This window comes from Mirounga leonina, unplaced genomic scaffold, assembly GCF_011800145.1.
Source record: "Mirounga leonina isolate KUSES-001 unplaced genomic scaffold, KU_Mleo_1.0 Mir_127, whole genome shotgun sequence".
Taxonomy (NCBI): domain Eukaryota; kingdom Metazoa; phylum Chordata; class Mammalia; order Carnivora; family Phocidae; genus Mirounga; species Mirounga leonina.
In genome coordinates, this window is record NW_023270316.1 from 12,563,895 (window position 1) to 12,582,751 (window position 18,857).

Genomic DNA, 18,857 nt, shown 5'->3' on the forward strand with positions numbered 1-18,857 from the left:
CGCCCCCCTGTTCCCGCAGCTTGGCTTGGGTGTCCCTGTATTTGGCAGGCAGTCTCTAGGGTTATGGCTGTTCCCTAGTTTTCTTGTCGATGGACTTTTCTTCTCATTTCATTCTTTTATTACCTTCAGTGTGGATCGGAGGAGAGAGGCATAAATGTGCCTTTCATTTACCTTCTTTCTCTGGGAGTCTCCTGCAGTCATTAAGCTTGGCTTCCGTCAGCGAGATCGCCGGTGCCCGAATGCTCACACTTGGCCCTTCTGCATCATGTGCTGTTCTCCTGGAGCAGAGGACCAAGGAGGACTCAGGAGGAAAAGGAAGCTTTTGTATAGCACGGGGTTTATCTGGAATAGTTAGATGTGCGCATGACTGAGTCTACCAGATACCTGGTAGTGAATGGTTCACTGTTTTGGTGCTGTCCTTTAACGACGTGCCTCTTAGTTTAAAGCTTCCTTCCACAGTGTGTATTGATGATGTTCCCTTTCTCGCTGATGGGAGATCAAGCTGTGTCGCTGTCATCAGTTGGGATGGCAGGAGCCCTGCGCGCCTGGGTCCTCCGAGGCCCTGATGCTCACCGGCTCCTCCCGACCCAGCCTGGCCCCGTTTGCCACCCGGTATGGGACAGGAGCATGACAGCTTCCTCATGGAGGGGACCTCAAAGAGGTTACCTCCCTGATTCCATTCAGGGAATTGCATACTGAAAAGAAGATAGTTTTAAGGAGAAACTTACCACTGGTGCAGGGGCCGGAATCTGTGTGTGTCAGAAGCAGATCCTTTTTTGGGCATCCTCTTTATTATTTCAGCACGGTATTTTCAGACTTCACCCTAGGGGGGGATGGCTGGCATTTCCTGTCACATTGGGGAGGTGTTGTAGGTCAGTGGTGTCCTTGGGCCCTCCCTTGGGAACGGAGGGGTGGTGGCTCTCTACATTTTCCTCCCTTCCACTGCTGCCAAAGCCACTCTGGGGCCTTGCCCACCCTCGCCCGGGCCGCTGCTTCTAATGTGCTGTGGGTTAGGAACCTTTCTTAGAGTGTGCGTTGATCGTGGACCAGAATGATCTGAGAGACTGAGGTCCCCTCCTGTGCAGAGCCGTGCGAGTGAGTTCAGGGCTCGGGATCTGTAACCACTGTTTCTGTGCTCGGAGGCCTTTTTGTGCTTGGAAGCAGAAGGCTTCCTGCTTCCGGAGGGTTGAGGTTTCAGAAATCTGACCTCTGAATCAAAGTTGAGTTACTCTACTGGAACAGTTGTGTGAGCTTCCCTTAAATATATGCACACTTCACAGTGCAGTCCAGCCCGTGGGTTGCCGTGGGGGGTGGGGGGTGCAACTTTATTGCATTATTCATTTGATTTGCCCTTCAAGTGTTTAGTTCTCTTTTTTTGGGACTGCAGCAGCTCTGTAGTATCCTCGAGTAGGGAAGGATTTCCTGGAAGCGGTCATCTTTGGGAGGGTAGCGTGCCTGGCTGTTTCTTCTTACTCGGCTGGGGAGCAGAGCCTGGGGCCCATCCTCCCTCTCTTTCTACCCTTGCTGGCATTTCTGATGAGGTGGCTTTCCCTAACACAAGAGTGTTTCCCCTCCTCTGAGAGGATTTGATACACAAAGGTGCTGGAGAAGTGAGGAGCCAAGGAACCTGAGTATTTATTCCTCTTAGCCGTGTGAGGTTTAATGTGTCTGTTTCTTAATCTGAAGTAGGTGAACTATTTTGTATGCTGTTTCTGGGGTCTAAGAAGTGGGTGTGAACTGTATTATCGTTGAATTGAGCCCAGGCTCTGTGAGGTCGGCTCGATTTTAGTTACCATCCGTAAAACGCAGGGCTGGGAGGAAGTTGGAACCAACCTACTTACTGGTAGAGATTGTTTTTTTTTTTGACTGTGCAAAGGATGAATGTGTTGTTTTTGTAAGACTTGTTGCCCTTATCTAATAGACAAGAGGGAGTTGGCTGGAATGGTCCTTACTCAACAGTATTTATTTAGGTTTGCACACCTTCCAAAAGGTTGCTCATTTAAGTCCCCATTTATAATACTTGAAAACAGCTGACATACCAGTCTACACTGGGGTTGGTGGAATATGGTGCCAGAAATTATGAAATCCTGAGAGTTGATTACCAATGTCCAGAAAATAATGCAGTTTTGTGAACACCTTAGCTTTCAAGGTGGGGTAAGTAGCCTACGACGATTGGAGGAAATGAAATAATTTAATCTTTACCTCTTCAAAAGATGTGGAAACCACAACACAAAGGTTAGGTGAATTGCCCAAGATCATTAAACAAATATGTGGTAGAGGCAAGATTTGAACCAGTTTGTCTCAAAAGCCTACACCCTTAACCACTACACTTCACACTTACACCATGAGGAAGTGTATTTCTCTGTTTAACAGCAGATACTGGTGTTACTTAAACCGGGGATGGTAGGACATACCTGAATTCTAGGCATTGTGGTATATGGTAAGCAATGTTTTTACTCCTGCATTATTTTTGCTAGAGTACTGGTTGAGAAAAGAAAACCTTACATTTCAAAGCAAGCTTAACATAGTTCTTCCTTAATAATTATGTTCTACTGAAACATCCTCATCTTGGGTTCTATTCAGGACAGACAAATGGCGCAGAACACAAGTGAGTCAAAGCTTACTTTATCGCTTTGCTTGCTGTATTTAATCCTCTTGGGACAGTATCTGGTGTATTTATTAGATTGGCTGCTTCTAAGTCAAAAATAAATCTTCCCTGATAGAAGTTAAGAATTTATTTTAAATTAGAATGTAATTTCCCTGAACCTTCACCTTTTCTGAATCTGATACTAAAAGCATGCTCTTTCTTCTCTACTTACAACCCTAGAAGTTTTCATAATCCACAGTAAAAACATAAGAAAACCACTTTTTCTTTTTAAACTCCGAGCAGAGACCAACATTGCACTTCATAAGTAGTTGGTCAGGATACATCTAGAGGTGTTGGGGTCACTTCGGAGTGGCTTGAAGCTTCATGGGTACTCTTGCTTTGTGGCCTACCCTGGCCTTTGTGTTTGGGGGCAGATTGGGTGGAAGAGTAGTCAGGGATGTGAAGTTTTGGTGAATCAGGAAGCTATGGAAAAACACAAAACTTTTTTTGTTTTGTTTTTCAAAAAAAATCATTCCCTGGACATTGGATATTGCAGCGCTCCGCGAGATGATGAGGTAGGATGAAGTGAGAGGAGTCTTTGTCCTTGTAGCTCTCACAGTCATTTGGGGGACACAGATGAATACAGGTGTGCAATGTGTGATTTTTTTTTTTCTTTGAAGTGGTTTTGTGGTATATTTTACATACTGCAAAATGTACTCCTGGGTGTGTATAATTCAGTGATTTATAGGGACTTTACCAAGTGGTGCAGTTTAGAACATTTTCATCCCCCCCAGTGGGACTCCTCATGCTCATGTACAGTTAACCTCTGTTCCCACCAGCCCCAGTCCCCTTTGTCTCCATCACTTTGCCTTTTCTGGACACTTCATATAAATGAATTCATCCAGTCTGTGGTGTCTTGTGACTGTCTCCTTTGACTTAGCATGTTTTTGAGGTTCGTGATGTGGCCTGTGTCCATAGCTTGGTCCCTTTCACTGCTGAATGGTATCCCATTGTATAGACATGTCTCATTTTGTCTCTCTCTTCACCAGTTGACCGACATCTAAGTTGTTTCCAGTGTTTGGCTGTCAGGAACAATACTGCTGTGAACGTTTGTGTGCTGGGTCATACGGTGGTCTTCTGTTTAATTTTTTGAGAAACTGCCAGACTGCTTTCTGAAGTGGCCACGCCATTTTATACCCCGCTAGCAATTTACTATAGGAAGGGGCGACATGTTTTTAATAGATTTAATAGATTTACCGCTACTTCCAATATAACATTGATATTGTTCCATCAATATGGCAAAATGGAGGAAAGCAGCCTAACAACAAAAGAAGTTACATTCCTTACCCTTTTGGAGGCATTTCAGGCTCCTAGCCATCTTCAGCCACCGTCCAAGGGGTGTGTGCCTCGGGGCAGCATGTTTGGAGTGAACAGGATGGAAACTGAGAACAGCCTGCGGTGTGGACTGTGGGCTGAGTTAATATAAGCAACGTGTCCTTTCTCTTCTGTTTGGTGGATGTCAGGGCCTGTGGAATATAACTCTTGATGTCAGTTTTAGTTATTAAAGCCTTCCTTTCAGTCATCCCCCGGCCCTGGACTCCTGCGTCTCGTTTCATTTTCCTTCCGGTAGCATCCAGAAGTTGTGACAGCCTTCAGTATCTTTCCGTGGTTTTCCTCAGTCATGATGACGTTTTTTCCGCCTCACTTTAGGCCTGATGAAGGGGTCAGGAGGGAGGGAGGGCAGGGGCTGCGTTGGGAGAGAGGGACTGAGATGAGCCTGGGAGCTCAGGTGGCAGGCGGGCCACTCCTTGAGCCTCCGATGATCCCAGCACAGGGAATGTTCCGTTCTGTGTGAGAGTGTGTGTGCGTAAGACACAGGAGGAGGAGAAGAAGGGTCCTGAGAGGGGACGGAGGATGAGACAGGGCAGAAAATGAATAAGGTGAGCTAACAACTCTCCTCTGGAGCCGAAGGTCGACTTAAGGTGCAGATAAAGGGACAAGGGATAAGAAATACCACCTGGGCCAAACACTTGGCTTTAGGGCCTAACACTTTTTTCTTTAATTAAAACTGAAATCTGGTGTGGTTCTCAGGAAGGAGGTTCTAGAAGTGATGAGAATTTGTGGAGTCCCGGTGGGTTAGGGACACTGATGAGGAGGACAGAAAGCAGCATCTGCTGTGAGGCGGGTGAAATCTGCAGGGTAGCGTCTGCTGGTGCTGAGCTTGAGCTGAACCTTGAACTGTGTAGCGGGGGGATGATAATGCCGGTAACTCATAGAGCTGGTGCCAAGGCCCTTGGCATTGATGAACTCATTTGACCTCCCACCACCCTCGATGCAGGTGCGTTTATTGTCCTCATATACAGAAGAGGAAACAGAGGTCCCCAGCAACTCAGTATCTTGCCCGGGGTCCCTCATCAGAGCTGGGAATCCAATCCAGGCAGTCGGGCTCCAGGGTCTGTTAACCACCGTTAGGGTAAAGCAGTGGAGATGTACCCACATGAGGACTAGAAATAGTCTGGCTCCTTCTTGCTTTCTGTTTAACATTCCCCACCAGGGAGCGCAGAGCCTCCTGCCTGAAAGCCACTGACGGTCTCAGCTGTGAGCAAGCAGGCTGGATGCAAGCCACTGGCTCGTAGCCGGGGAGGCCAGGCACCCGGGCATGTGTCCGCTGGTTCTTTAATCCAGGAGGGTCTGTCTGCCGCGCCTCTGCTAAGGCCAGCGGCTTTGGCCTCGAGACCTCTGGGCTCTACGGTGCCTTACCCGTTTATTTCATGCAGTGGACGTGTATTGAGGGCCTTCTACACGCCAGGCACTGGGCTGTCTTACCTGCATCCCTTCTGTACAGCAGGGGGGCTGATACGAATGGACGGCACGGGTGAAGGCAGAGCGTGCCCTGGACCAGAGGTGAGAGCTGGCCTCGGCTGGAGAAATCTCACGCCCGACTGAACGTGTATTTGTTACTAGAGAGTGCGGGAAGATGAATAGGTCTTCCCTGAGAGCACTGTCTGACCGGAACCCCGCCCGGGGGCCAGGGCCCAAAGAGTTTTCCGTCACTGGCCCTAAGTATAAAAGTAAATGTGTTTAATAGGTAGCCTGTTCCATCTGAGATGGGTGTTTTTAGGGGTCACAGTGTAGAGTAATAGAACTTTGGCTTTAGAGCTAAACACCACCCCTTCTGGCTCTGTGTCCCCGGGTAAGGAACAGACTCTTCGGGCCTCCATTTTCTCACCTGTAAAAGTATCTTCTTCCGAGGGTTGGGTGAGGAGATGATGAGACTAGCCCTTTCCCTTTGGGAAGCTGGAGGACCAGAGAAGGGGCATGGCAGTGAGGATGGGGGGGGGGACGGGGGTGTGCTGCTTGGTTCTGCTGAGGGGTGCATGGCAGGGACTTCTGAGGTCCCAGACAGCTCTGTCCTGCACTGGGAGCTGGTACCGGGTTCCTTCGGTGGATCAGGAGGTGTTACCGGTACGGCAGGCGGGGGACAGAGTCTTTAGGTATTAACCCTCTTGGTGGCCTGGCCTGGGGATGGGCAAACCACAGCTGCCCTTAGCCCACTTTTGTCAGCTCATGAGCTAAGACGATTTTTCCATTTGTAAAGAGTTAAAAGGAGGGAAGAGAAGAATAAGCAGCAGAGACTGTTTGGCCGACGCAGCTGAGGTGTTCACTCTGTGTCTGCTCCCAGCAGAGGTTTGCTGCCCCGTGGAGGCTTTAACCCTCCCAAGCATCACCCAGGACCGCTGACTTGACGGTTGTCTTACTTGCTGAGTCGGAGCGGCAAGGACCTCTGAGAAATGGGAGATGGGCAGCGCCCTTGCTGTCCCTCCTGGGGAGAGAACGCCGCTCCGTGATCCCCCAGTGGGCAGGAGGCGTGTGATCTTACTTGGGCCAAATCAACCTTGCTCATCGCCTTGGCATTTTTATTTCGTCTGTTTTCCCCTTAATGCCTCTAAAAGCTGAGGATTTTCAGGTAAAGGAAATGTGATTATTGATTGAAATATAAATACACCCAAACTATTTGGTCTGCTTTGTAGAAGAGTCTGCGTTCCCTGATACTCGTTACCGTAAGCTTTTACAGAATACGGGAAGGTGAGTTCACCTGCAGGGAATGGGGGGTGGCATCGGATCGCGCTCCTTCTGCTGATTAAATTCCATCGTGATAACCCAAGGGCACACCTGGCCAGCTAGGTTCCTCGCAGCCAGGCGTCCTGCCAAGCTTGCAGCTTACAAGCACTTTCCCACACGGAGGTTGACCCTTGCTGCACAGAGAGCGGGGCTGAAACCCCTGACTAGCTATGGGGGACCACGTGCACGTGACTTACCTTCAGCACCCAGGTGCCCTTGGCTGCATCATGAGGATCGAGTTCTCTTTCTCCTGGGGTGGTTGTGAGGTCTGGAAAGGCATAGTTAGGAAGACCGCCTAGCACAGAGCCTTCGATGGAGGAGCTTTGGAAGTGGGGGTGGCTGTTGTTTGTCAGGGCTTATTATAGTAGGGTACAGTCAGAATCTTTTTTCCGTGGCCTCTTTGTGTTGGTTTTAATAAAGGAGGTGCCAGCATTCATTTCTCAGTGAGCTATATAATTTATTTGGAATGCATTATGTTTTTCATCAAGTGCTTGCCCAACAAAACTGTCCTGATTTCAGTCTTTGCCTGGGTGTCTGGGCCTGCTCATCATCCCAGAGACACCCCTGGCCTTCATCTGTCAGCAGGGAGCCTTTCATGGAAGAAAAGGGTGCCCAGCAGCCCCTGGAGGGGGTCGGAGGGGCTGACTTCGTGGGGCCTCTGGAGCACGGAAGCTCAGTCCGGCTGTGACTTGCGCTGTTGGTGACCTTGGGCGAGTTGGAGCCCCAGGCCCGGGTGTCCTCCCCTCCATCTGCTGTTAGTGAGCGGTGAGGGTTGTGGGTGAGCCTTCGGCACTAAGCAGGCAGTCAGAGCCCTAGGACCTTCTGCCCAGTCTGCACTGGGAAAGAGCCTGGACCTTCTCCCTCCCTGGCACGCGGGTCTGAGCTTTCTCTCCCTCTCTCCCTGGAGCGGCTTCTCCCTGAGCTCTGACCTCACAGAGCTTCAGACGGTGGTTTCCTACGGTAGTGGATGGGTGTGTGTGTGTGGTATGGGGGGGGATTTATTAGAAACGGAGGCCAAAACAGTGGATTCAACTAGGTGGGACAGTCATTTTTTCTCTTATTTAATGTATTTTTTTAAAAACTTGTATTTGCGTTTTTAAAACTTAAGCAGTTTCTACCTTAAACAAATATCCAGTTAAAGATGAGTAGATCCTGGTACGAGGATTTCCTGAAACTCCTGGTGCTGTGGGTATGTAGGTCTAGACGTCAACATTCATAGGGTTTCACATCTCTTTTTCTCAAAAAAAATTTTTTTTGCCAAGTGCCGTAGAATATTTACTGAGTTCTTCTAGATTATGGGGCTGTTGCAGGGTTGAAATGACGTGTACAGGATGGGGGAGATGCGTTGTCCAAGCCAGAGTGTGGGGGTAGGCACATTGGAATGGCTCAGGGAGCTCAGGTGGAGAGACCGGGGCTTACCACTGAGAGGAGAAGGTGCTCTGTTCCGGAGCCAGGCCTGGAGTGTCTTCTCCTGTGCTGGTTAGTGGATTTATTGTAACGCGGACAGAGCAGATTTCTGCACATACCTGGGATTTAGGCCCCCTATTACAAAATGATCTTTATCAGTTAGCTAGGAATGAGACTTCTTTTGAGGATTGGAAAAATCTGTCAGTTCTTGGAGCTAATTGAAGCCATTTGCTATTTAAAGGTCTTTGTGTGGTAAAAAAGTTTTTATTTTGGAGACCTTAAATTAACCAACTTAAGTTAATACACAAAACACCCTTTGGGGCTAGAGGCTGAGAATGGGTTTGCAAGGTCAACTCGTTACTAGGAGGGCTGGGGGCGGGGGAAGGACGTAGAGAAGATTGAAAGGCTGAGCCTCGGGGACACACCCCAGGCCTAATGACGTCCCTCATCACTGATGTGATTCCTTCCCAGGTGGAGAAAAGCAGGTGAGCAGGAGAAAAAAGTTCTCTGGGCGTGACTGTGCCACTTGGAGCGATCTCCTGCACCTGACCACTGGTTCTCAACCTTGGCTGCACCGTGGAACCCTCTGGGGAGCTTGAAATAATACTGATGCTGGGGTCCCATCCCCAAAGTTTTGGGTTTCATGGCCCAGGGTGATTGTGGTGTGCAGCCTGTGTTGAGATCACTCCCCCCACGCAGCGAGGGGGGGGCCCCCCATCAGCCGCTGCTTGGGATGGCGCAGCAAGTAGAGTTGCTGTCTTTGTTGCACCCTTGCCCACAGGTTCTCCTGGCCCCGTGTTCTGGTCACTGTGGCTTTCGCTCAGTTCTGAAGGAGGCTGGCACCATCTTGGAGACGGCACGTACCATGGGGTGGTTTGTTGTTCTTCCCGCCACAACTCATGACTGCCGTTTGTACTGTTGAGGGGTGCAGGCTGACTAAGTAGGAAACCATTCTGCACATTTGTCCCTCGTCCTCAAGAGGAGCCCTTGTGTCCTGAATCAGTATTTGGTGTGAAAACCAAAGTCCTGACCTGGACTCCCTTGCCGAGTCAAAGTGAGGAGCTCAAGGTTCCCCTGTGGTGTTTGTGTCAAAATGTGTCTAGGGTTGGCTGCAGGGGGGAAGCCCAGCGATCTGATTGGGGGAGATGTGCTAAATTGTGACGATTCAGTTCCCTGAAAGCAGGACATCCTTCCCAGAAGTGTGCAAGGGGCTTTCCAGGCAAGGGAGGAGGCCAGGGGTGCACCACGGAGTTTCTTTGCTGCATCCACTCCCAGAACTGAAGGGGGTTCAGACATTGCAAGGATTTCTGGGAAAATACTCATGGAAAGGCATTTTTTTTGGGGGGGGTCTTTTAGACATTATAGTGGGTTTGTATGTATATATTCTTGTATGTATTTCATTAAAAGGGCAGCTTTTTGGTTTTTTTTTTTCCCAGATGGAGAAGGCATGGGAGAGATCCCAATAAAGAGTGAGCTTTAAACTCGTTAGAATGGGAAAAAGCCTTTACAGGTTCATGGGCTTGATTAGACAAATTCCCCCATCTTACTTTCAGTGCAGAATGCCTCCTGGAATGTAACCATTAGATTAATCTGATGAGATGGGTATTCAGGGCATTTTATTTGCTGGTAATTAGCTGTAAGATGTCTTATTTATGAGAAGAATAATTTGTACTAAAAAATAGAAATAAGGGGTGCCTGGGTGGCTCAGACAGCGGCTGACTTTTGATTTCAGCTCAGGTCATGATCTCAGGGTCCTGGGATGGAGCCCCGTGTCAGGCTCCATGCTCAGTCGGAGGCTGCATAGGATTCTCTCTTTCCCTCTCTCTCTGCCCACCCTCCCTCTCTGTCTCTCTAAAATAAATAGATAAATAAATCTTAAAAAAAAAAAAAAAAGGAATATTAAGTTAAGCGGTACTTAAAAATGACAATAGTCTTTAAATCTCTCTTTGGGACTGTGTTGCACTGTGTTATAAATGGTATGTTTTCAGTAAGTGTTTTGGCCAGTGTTCCAGTGATTTCTAAAAATGTCTCCAAAAGGAAGTGCTATTCTAAAGATGACCTCACTTGTTCTTAGATGTGTTTGCTGAGAGTGCACCCCAGCTCCAGCAAAGGTAACAAGTCACCACCAGTATGCCTCACTTTTTCTCTCACACTTAGGCTAATCTGATCCTCTGACACACCTGCGAGGTAAATAAATACTTTAAGCATCATTGTTCTGTTGTACTGAGAAGTTAAGGACTTGCCCAGAGTCACACAGTAGTGTAGCTGCACGGAGACAGTCGGGTCTTTTGAATTTTTTGTCTTCTCGTATTTTGCTGTCAGAGCTTGGGAGGTGAGGAGGGACATGCTCAAACTTTGCTCCTTTTTTAAAGATTTATTTACTTATTTGACAGAGGGAGCATGCATGCACATGAGTACGGGGAGCAGCAGGTGAGGGAGAAGCAGGCTTCCTGCTGAGCAGGGAGCCCTATGCGGGGCTCCATCCCAGGACCCTGGGATCATGACCTGAGTGAAAGCAGACGCTTAACCGAGCCCCCCAGGCGCCCCGCCTTTTTTTTTTTTTTTTTTTAAATAGGCTCCACGCCCAGTGTGGAGCCCAACCTGGGACTTGAACTTACGACCCTGATGAGATCAAGACCTGAGCTGAGATCAGACAGTTAACCCGACTGACGAGCTCAGACTTTGGAAGCAGATGGCCATGGGTTCCAGTTTAGCATGTCATATACCCTGTGTCCTTGGAAAATCACATGACCGCTGCCGACTGGAGGGGATCCCTCCTTCAGAGCAGGCACTCTGTCATTTTTCTTAGGGCTTCATTCTGCCCAGGGCACATCTGAGACCAGAGTTTGATGGCCTCCAACTGCAGCTTTTCCCTAACTTGCGAAATGGGGAAGGCCAGGAGTTCTGGGTCTCTGGCTCCTCTCTGGGTGTCAGGATGTAGCTGCCTTACGTGTTCTAATCTTTGGCTTGTTTTGCAAGACAAACTCTTAGGTTTGAGTTTCTGCTCAGGAATTTTTAGTACGCTGTCTTTTTCACCAACTGTCTAAAACTATTTTTTTTTTTTTAAAGATTTATTTATTTTAGAGAAGAGAGTGAGCACAAGTTGGGGGGAGGGGAAGAGGGAGAGAATCTCAAGCAGACTCCCCGCTGAATGCAGAGCCTGATGTGGGGCTTTATCCCACGACCCTGAGATCATGACCTGAGCCGAAACTGAGAGTTGGACGCTCAACTGACTTGAGCCACCCAGGTGCCTCTAAAATTGTGTTTCTGTTTGGGAACCACATGAGCCTCTTGACAAAGTGCTTGGGTGTGTTGGGGCGTGTGTGTGTGTGTGTGTGTGTGTCTCCCCCCCCCGCAGTGCCTTTGCGTCTTTCCTTCTTGGCCATACTTCTCCTTTTCCATTTAAAGTTGCTTGTGCTCATGTAACTTTGAGTCTCTTCTGAGACTGCCTGTGGAGTTGAGCCTACCTTCTGTGTCCGTTTTATGGGATAGAGTAGTCACCATTATAGGAACTGAAGGTCTTCAGAAGGTTCTCATTGTTTATAGTTCTCAGCATCATTTCTTAGACCTCAGAGCCTTTTTTTTTTTTTAAAGATTTTATTTATTTATTTGAGAGAGAGAATGAGAGAGAGCATGAGAGGGGAGAGGGTCAGAGGGAGAAGCAGACCCCCCGCCGAGCAGGGAGCCCGATGTGGGACTCGATTCTGGGACTCCAGGATCATGACCTGAGCCGAAGGCAGCCGCCCAACCAACTGAGCCACCCAGGCGCCTGACCTCAGAGCCTTTTGATTGGAGGTGGGGATGTTGCGTCCGTGGCTCAGTGCTCTCTCCGGCGGCCGGGTCCCCTGGCTCCCCTGGTTGGTGGTTCATTGACCACCACACGTGGCCGCCACAGGGCTGGCCTCTGCACCTTAGGAGTTTTGCAGGTGTTTCCTTCTTGCTTTCTGACGATGCTCCCTCAGGCCTCCTAGAATTTCCCTTGTCCCTTTCCTGATGGAGGGAAGGCCTCATTATTTTCGTTGACTTTAGGATAGTGCAGTGGAATGTGCAGTGATTTGGGGCTTTACTTCTGTCTCCAGTTCAAGTGAAAGGCTTTTAAGAAACTTCTGAATCATGACCAAGCACTGTCAGAAAGAACAGCTCAGTATTAACGACACCAAAAATAACTACAACAAAAGCACTTTTCCTTATGTTCTTTTATCTCTTCAGCATCCTAAAAAGTGTACTGTTAGCCCGTTTTATAGTTGTGAAAACTGACTTGGGTGGTTCAGTAACTTGCTAGTGATTTGGCACAGCAGAGATCTGAACTCCTGTGTTTGGACTCCCAGGTCCAAAAACTCCCAAGTCCTGAAAACATAGTTTTTGGCAGGTAATTTAAGCATCGGGAGGGACAGTTCCAAATAACTGCCCAATAGTTTATTTTGGGTCTCATCTCTCCAGATCTTAAATAGCTGCTGCCCCAAATGAGAGATTGTGCAAAATGAGAGCAAAGCAGCTGTTGGGTCCACACTGGGTCAGTTTTTAGGCCATGCCTACGCTTTCCTGGTCTCCTCCCTGTAATGCTCTGGATTTGGGCTGGGTTTTTGTTTTCGACTGTTTGAATATGTCTGTGGCTTTCCTTCTTGGAAAGGGGAGTCGGCTTGAGATTCTTTTCCTTCTTTCCTTTCTAAGGAAGTTTGGATGTTGTCTTGCTGCTCACCTCTTTGCTGGGTTAGGTTGGCGAGATTATAAGATACATTCTTTAGTGGTTGATCACAATCTCGAGTGGGAAAACCTGTAAAATGTTGTTAATATGGTTTCCTACCCACAGCATAAAAAATGTGCTCTGGGAACCGGGAGACTGGAGCCACTGCCTTTGCTCAAGGGAGTGGTCGGGTTTGAGTGGCATGAAGCAGTAAATGGGAATTTCCCGCCGAGAGAGTTGAAATAATGGTGGCCTCTTTGGGTTGCAGAAGAAAGAAGGTATAGAAGGACACAAAGTTGAGATTGGGCTTTTTAAAAAAAATTTTAAGAATTAGTAATAACTTTATTTTTAAATACTTTAAGACTTGCAAGAAGTTGCAAAAAACCCTGTAGTTCCTATGTACTCTTCCCTAGCTCTCCCCAATGACAGCTTCTTACACTGTAAAAACCAGGAAATTGATGTTGACCCAATGCTGTTAACTCAGGTGCAGACGTAATTTAGGCTGAATTCACCAGTTTTTGCATGTACTTTTTTTTTGGGTGTAGTTGGGATGCAGGACTGACCCATTGCAACAAAAAAATCTGCCTGTCATCTCTTGCATCCCTTCCCCCAGCTACCCCGCAGCTGTTCTCCATCACTCTTAACTCTGTCACTTCAAGAATGTTCTGTAAATGGAACCGTACACTATACAACCCTTGGTGCTCGTAGACAGTGTTGAGAAGGTGGGTGACGGGAGAGTCGGGGGGGTGGTGTCAGAAAGTGGGATTAGCAAGGAGTCCTGGGGTTTAGATTCACAGGGAGTGTCTGTGACTTCAGTCTCGAGATGGTGCATTGTCCGCAGCTCTTCTAAGCAGTGAAAGAAAACCCTGGGCTTTGAGGAAGCTGAAGTCCGCCAGCAGGGTCACTTGGAGGCGCAGCTGCTGTGGAGTCAGACGGGGGCACCACATGGAGAGACATTCCAGAAGAAAGATGGGCACAGTTTGCAGGTCGGGATAGGAGAGGAATTAGGGGCTGGAATTCGCAGCTTGGAAACGGCAGACAGTAATGCTAGTAGCCTTGGGTGCGCTGGGGCCGGGAGAGCCGGGCAGATTCGGGAGGTAAGGGATGGTGAGCAGCCGGGGCAGAGGCATGTGGGTGGCAGGGCTGCACCGGGCTGGCACGTAGTTCACGGGTGGTGGCTGCCTGGGGTGCTGGTTGGGGGGGTATTCTGAGGCCGAGCTCTGCTCTGGGGGGACAGATCTGCGGTTCCTGAGTGGGTGCTTGCCCGATTCAGAGGTGGGGATGGGGCCCACCTGCCACAACTCCCCCACCCCATCCTGCGCTCTCTGTTGCCGCAGGGACAGTAATGTGATAAGTAGCAAGTGTTAGAACATATCAAACTTGGCTCCTTTTTCTTCTCAGAAAGAAACAAAGAGCAAAGCTTGGCTTTAACCCAGAGCGGTGTAGTATGGCGTGGCTGTGCAAGTGGGACAGCTGAAGCCAAGGAGCTTTGAAAGTTGATTAGTAATGCCAAATGCATTTTTCATTGCCAGAAACGATCCAAAGAAAACAGTAATAGCTATGCAGGTTTAAAAATATAAAATACTTGTCATCCTAGAACTATTTTAATGAATTCTCTCAAGGGATTATGAATTGTTGCAGAAGCCTGAGCTCCAGGAGGACACAGCTTTGCAGTTTCTCTGAGGCTTGGAGTGGGGAGCAGGTCGTTGCACATGTAGATTTTCTTTCCAAAGGGATCCCTCAGGTGCAGGTGGGCCTGCCCTCACTGTGCCGTGTGGCATCAGGATGCTAACTTCTGCTGTGCCGTGTCTGCCCATTTCCTGTGGCTGGGGCTTCGAGGAGATCCCAGGTGTTAGGGTAGCTGGTCACCCCGGAACTTCCATATCTTAGTCTGTGAGAAGCTTCTGTGCAGCTGTTGATTCTGGATTCACCTGGGGTACTTGCCCTGGCTCTGTGGCTCTTCCCGCAGTTCTTGAGCCCTGAAGGTTTTCCAGGCTTGTGGGGTCGGGGCTTAGGAGCTTTTCCAGAGCCCAGACTTATGCCTGAGCCTTGCACCGAGGGAATGCATCTTCCACTTATTTTGGTCAGTTCTTAGGGATCCCGACCTTAATAGGATTAACTATAACAAATGCTCTGGTTTCTCTAGATCTTGTAATTAAAAATAAACAAGACAAGGTGTGAGTGCGTAGGAAGGTCCAGAAGGTAGCTAAGGTTTAATGAGACAGGCAGCCTGGTGGTGTTAGGGAGAAAGTGTCATTTCCCGGACTGTCTCTGGACGTAGCGGGGGGCGGTTCTGCGGGCACAGGGGAGCCGTGACTAGAGAAGAACCGTCAGTGTTGGCCGGCCTTCGGGGCAGACCTGGCACCGTCTGTGTGTCACCTGGCGCCGTGAGAAGGCGCTAGGTGCCCGCTCCTTAGTGCTTTTCTCCGGAGACACCGGTACTTCTCTTGTTCTTTCTCTGTGCTCTTGACCCTTCTGTCAGAGGAGGAAACAAAGATTTACAGATGTTGAGAAGCTTATGGGGTCATATTGTTTAGTAAACGTACAAACGAGATCCACGCTCTTGCATCGTGCGAAGCCTCTCCTTCCTCCTTCGGCCCAGAACGAGGCTCTCTAGGTCAGCTGTGCAGATGGGAATCTGCACTGGGTGGGCCTAAGTGATATTCCTGAGTGACAAGTCCAGGACATGAGGGGTGGGATGTTAATATGCTGGCAGCACCCCACCCCGGGCTCCCGGCCCCCCAGCCTTGTTGATCCAGGAGAGGTTCTGATGTTGGCGGGCGGGTCCCGACCTCCCCCCCCCCCCCCACCGCGTCCGAGAAGGCGGAGCCACTGCGCGTCCTGACTCCTGCCTGGGCTCTGGCTGGGGCTCTAGCAGTGGGGCCCTGCTGCCCCTCAGCCAGGTGGGATAGGTGGGGGGAGGCGCCGGCAGGCCTTTCTCATCTACGATGATGACCAGTGCTTAGTTCAGCATAAACCTTTCCCTTTTTGGAGGGGTGGAGAGAGAATTTGAAGCAGGCTCCGCACCCCGCACGGAGCCCAGCATGGGGCTCAACCTCATGACCCTGAGATCATGACCTGAGCCAAAATCAAGAGTCAGACACTTAACGGACGGAGCCACCCAGGCGCTCCCAGGATAAACCTTTCTGGAAAGAAAATCCTCAAGATGGCGGGCGGGATGGCCCTGTTTTACCAAGGAGATCTGCTTTGCTCGTAGCATAGATTCTGGCAGCAGAATGCTGATGTTGCTTTCTGAACTAGGTCATTGTTGGCACTGATTTTCTTATATGGCCGTGGGGCCACACAGCCTGATAATGAATTGCCAAAGGGCAAGGGACCCTGCTTGTTGAGTCCCCTGCTGTCACTGTATTAGCAGATGTCTCCCTTCATGCCAGGGACAGTCTGGAGCCTGGTTTACAGCTGCTAACTCAGTGGCAAAGAGTGGGGACTGACACCAAACTCGAGCAGATGCGATACAAAGCAGCGGCCGCCAACTCCATGGGTACAGGCTTTGGGAAAGGGCTTTGGGGGAGAGGGTCCGAGCAGCAGTGTGAACAGCTGGGTCTTGCGTCAGGCCAAAGGAAAATTGGGCAGTTTATTAAAATGAAACACTCCTCCAGAGTAGAGAACATCTGTCTGTACCTGCCCCCCTCCCCCAGGATGGACACTTTTCTCCTTCAGTGATGGGTGATTTCTGTTGAATTGGTCACCTGTTATTGTGTAACCTCTCCCCAGAGTGTTGTGGCCTGAAACAGTGATGCTGGAGTATTGCTCATGACTCCTGGGGTTGACTGGGGGTTTTCCTGTGGGTCCTGCCTGGGCTCGTTCATGTGCTGGTGGTCAGCTGGAGGAGTGCTGGCCGTCTGCACTTGGCCCCGGGCTGTGGCTGGTGTCTTGGTTCTTCTCCGTGTGACCTCTCCAGCAGGCTAGCCCCGGCCTGTTTTTGTGCCGATGGACACATTCCAAGAGGTCAAAGGCAGGTGCTCTAGGGCCTCTTAAGGTTTAACCTTGGAAAGAGCCCAGCGTCACAGGAAATCCCAAGGCCAGCCCTGATTCAGGCCACCTCTTGGTGGGGGCAAGGGGCACAGTGGCTTTGGGGCGTGGACATAAGGGGATGGAGTTGTTACTGTAATAATCTACCAGCTTGCTTCCTGTCCCTGAGGATCCGTGTCCTTTACACCTGCAGGATATACTCCTCTCCCGTTTTTGCCCTTCCCTTGTGGCACAGCATCGACCTTAAAGTCTGTGCTCTGCCTGCCTCAGCCAAGGATGGCCGTGGTGGGGCCACCAGGTTGCAGCTCCTTAGATCTGGCTTCTCTTGATTCAGGGAGCTGTGACTTGAAAAGATACCCCCAAAACCAGCCAACCAACAAACGTGGCAAGGTTGGGACAAGGTAACCGCAGCAGCAGATAGTCTTATTTAAAGAGTGGGGGTAGCGAGGGGCATATAGCAGTAAACGGTCCCTGGCAGCTCGGAGGTCCGGCCCGGCACACGCCGTCCGGCCAGCATGCTCCTTCTCAGCATCGTAAACTGTGGTGTCTGGTGGTGGTGGTGAGTAACCAACCCACCACAACCTGGTGGTTCAAACAACAGATTTCTTCTCTCTCATGCTTCTGTGGATGACAGGGCAGTTGGCTGGCCTTCGCTGGGGGCCGTCAGTGGCTGCAGTGAGCAAGCGGTGGGGCCGGGGGTGACCTGGGCTGAGTGGGTCCCTCCCACATGCGTTCGTTCCCAGCCTCACCAGCTCTTTGGGGGCCTAGGTTTAGAAGTCCCCACATTCTGCTGGCCAGAGCATGTGTCAAGACCTGCCCAGATTCAGGGGATGGGGATGTAGGCTCTTTCTTGCTGGGAGGGAGTGCCAGTCACTTTGCAAAGGGGCATGGTCATAGAGAGATGTGATTAATTGGCAGTTATCTTGGTAGCAGGCTCCCACGCTATCCTCTCCAACATTGTGGGAGTTTGGATACATTTTTGTTGGCTTCATTTTCTATTAATTCTCAAAAAGGAAATGCCGCTGTTCTTAGCATGGGGATGGGACAGTTAACAGAGGGGTGTCAGGTTAGCTAACCTGAAACAGGCCATGTCTTAGTGGCATGTCTGCTTGTCAGGGCTGCTTTGCTTCTCTCCCCAGGTCTCCTGAGCAGTGGTTCTCAAAGTGTGGTCCCTGGACCGGTGGAGTCTGCGTCACCTGGGTGCTCTCTGCTTCTTGGGCCGCACACCACATTTACTGAACCAGAAATTCCGGGGCGGGGCGGGGGGGGCGGGCAGGCAGTCTGTGTTCTGACAAGCCTGCCGGGTGATTCTGATGCCCCAAAGACTTGAGAACCACTGTTCCTGCAAATTCAAATGGCTCTTGCTACTGCTTCCTTACCCTTGCAAGCTGGAGATGTTGCCATCCCCACTCCCTCTTTCCTGGGCTCTCTATCCCTCTGATTTAGGATATTCTTTGTAGTATCTGCCCCAGATGGTGTTTGTGTCAGTGTAAGGCTGGGGCTTTCTTTCTGCTCCGGGGACATTTATTGGCCGTCAGTCATTGTGCCCAGGAACATGGGTATAAAAGTGAGTAAAACATGGTCCCTGAGTTCCCTCAGCTTCTAGTCTAGTGAAGGAGGTAGTGTGGGAGGGTTGGCCAGTTCAGGGAAAGGACAAGTGCAGTTCAGGTATGTTTTAGCTTGAGGTGTCCATGTAGGAATATATATCTAGCAAGTCATTGATCTTAGGAGTTAAAATTGAAAAGGCAGGGCTGGAGCTGGCAATTTTGGAAGTTACCGTATACATGAAAATTTAAAACCATTTTTCCTCAAAGATGGCTATTCATCAGAATTAATTGGGGTCTTAGAAAAATATGGATTATGTACCCCTGCCCTATGGATGACTGAGAGTTTTGGGATCTCCCATGTGTCCCAGGGGATTCTGTCCAGCCAGGTTTGGGAAACACAGCCCCAAATGTGAAACTGCATGGGGAGAAGTAGCCAAGGGGTAGGAGGGCCAGTATGGAGCCCCAGGGGGGAATGCCTGTCATATGCGGAGGTGGGAAGACTCCTCTGGGAGCGGGG

The 18,857-nt window shown here is 49.8% G+C and overlaps 1 protein-coding gene across 1 annotated transcript in view; it reads left to right on the forward strand.

Annotated features, from left to right (window-relative positions):
* STK24 (serine/threonine kinase 24) overlaps positions 1-18,857 on the forward strand; it is a 110,129-nt gene that overhangs the window by 26,174 nt on the left and 65,098 nt on the right. The gene's annotated exons all lie outside the window — the stretch shown is intronic.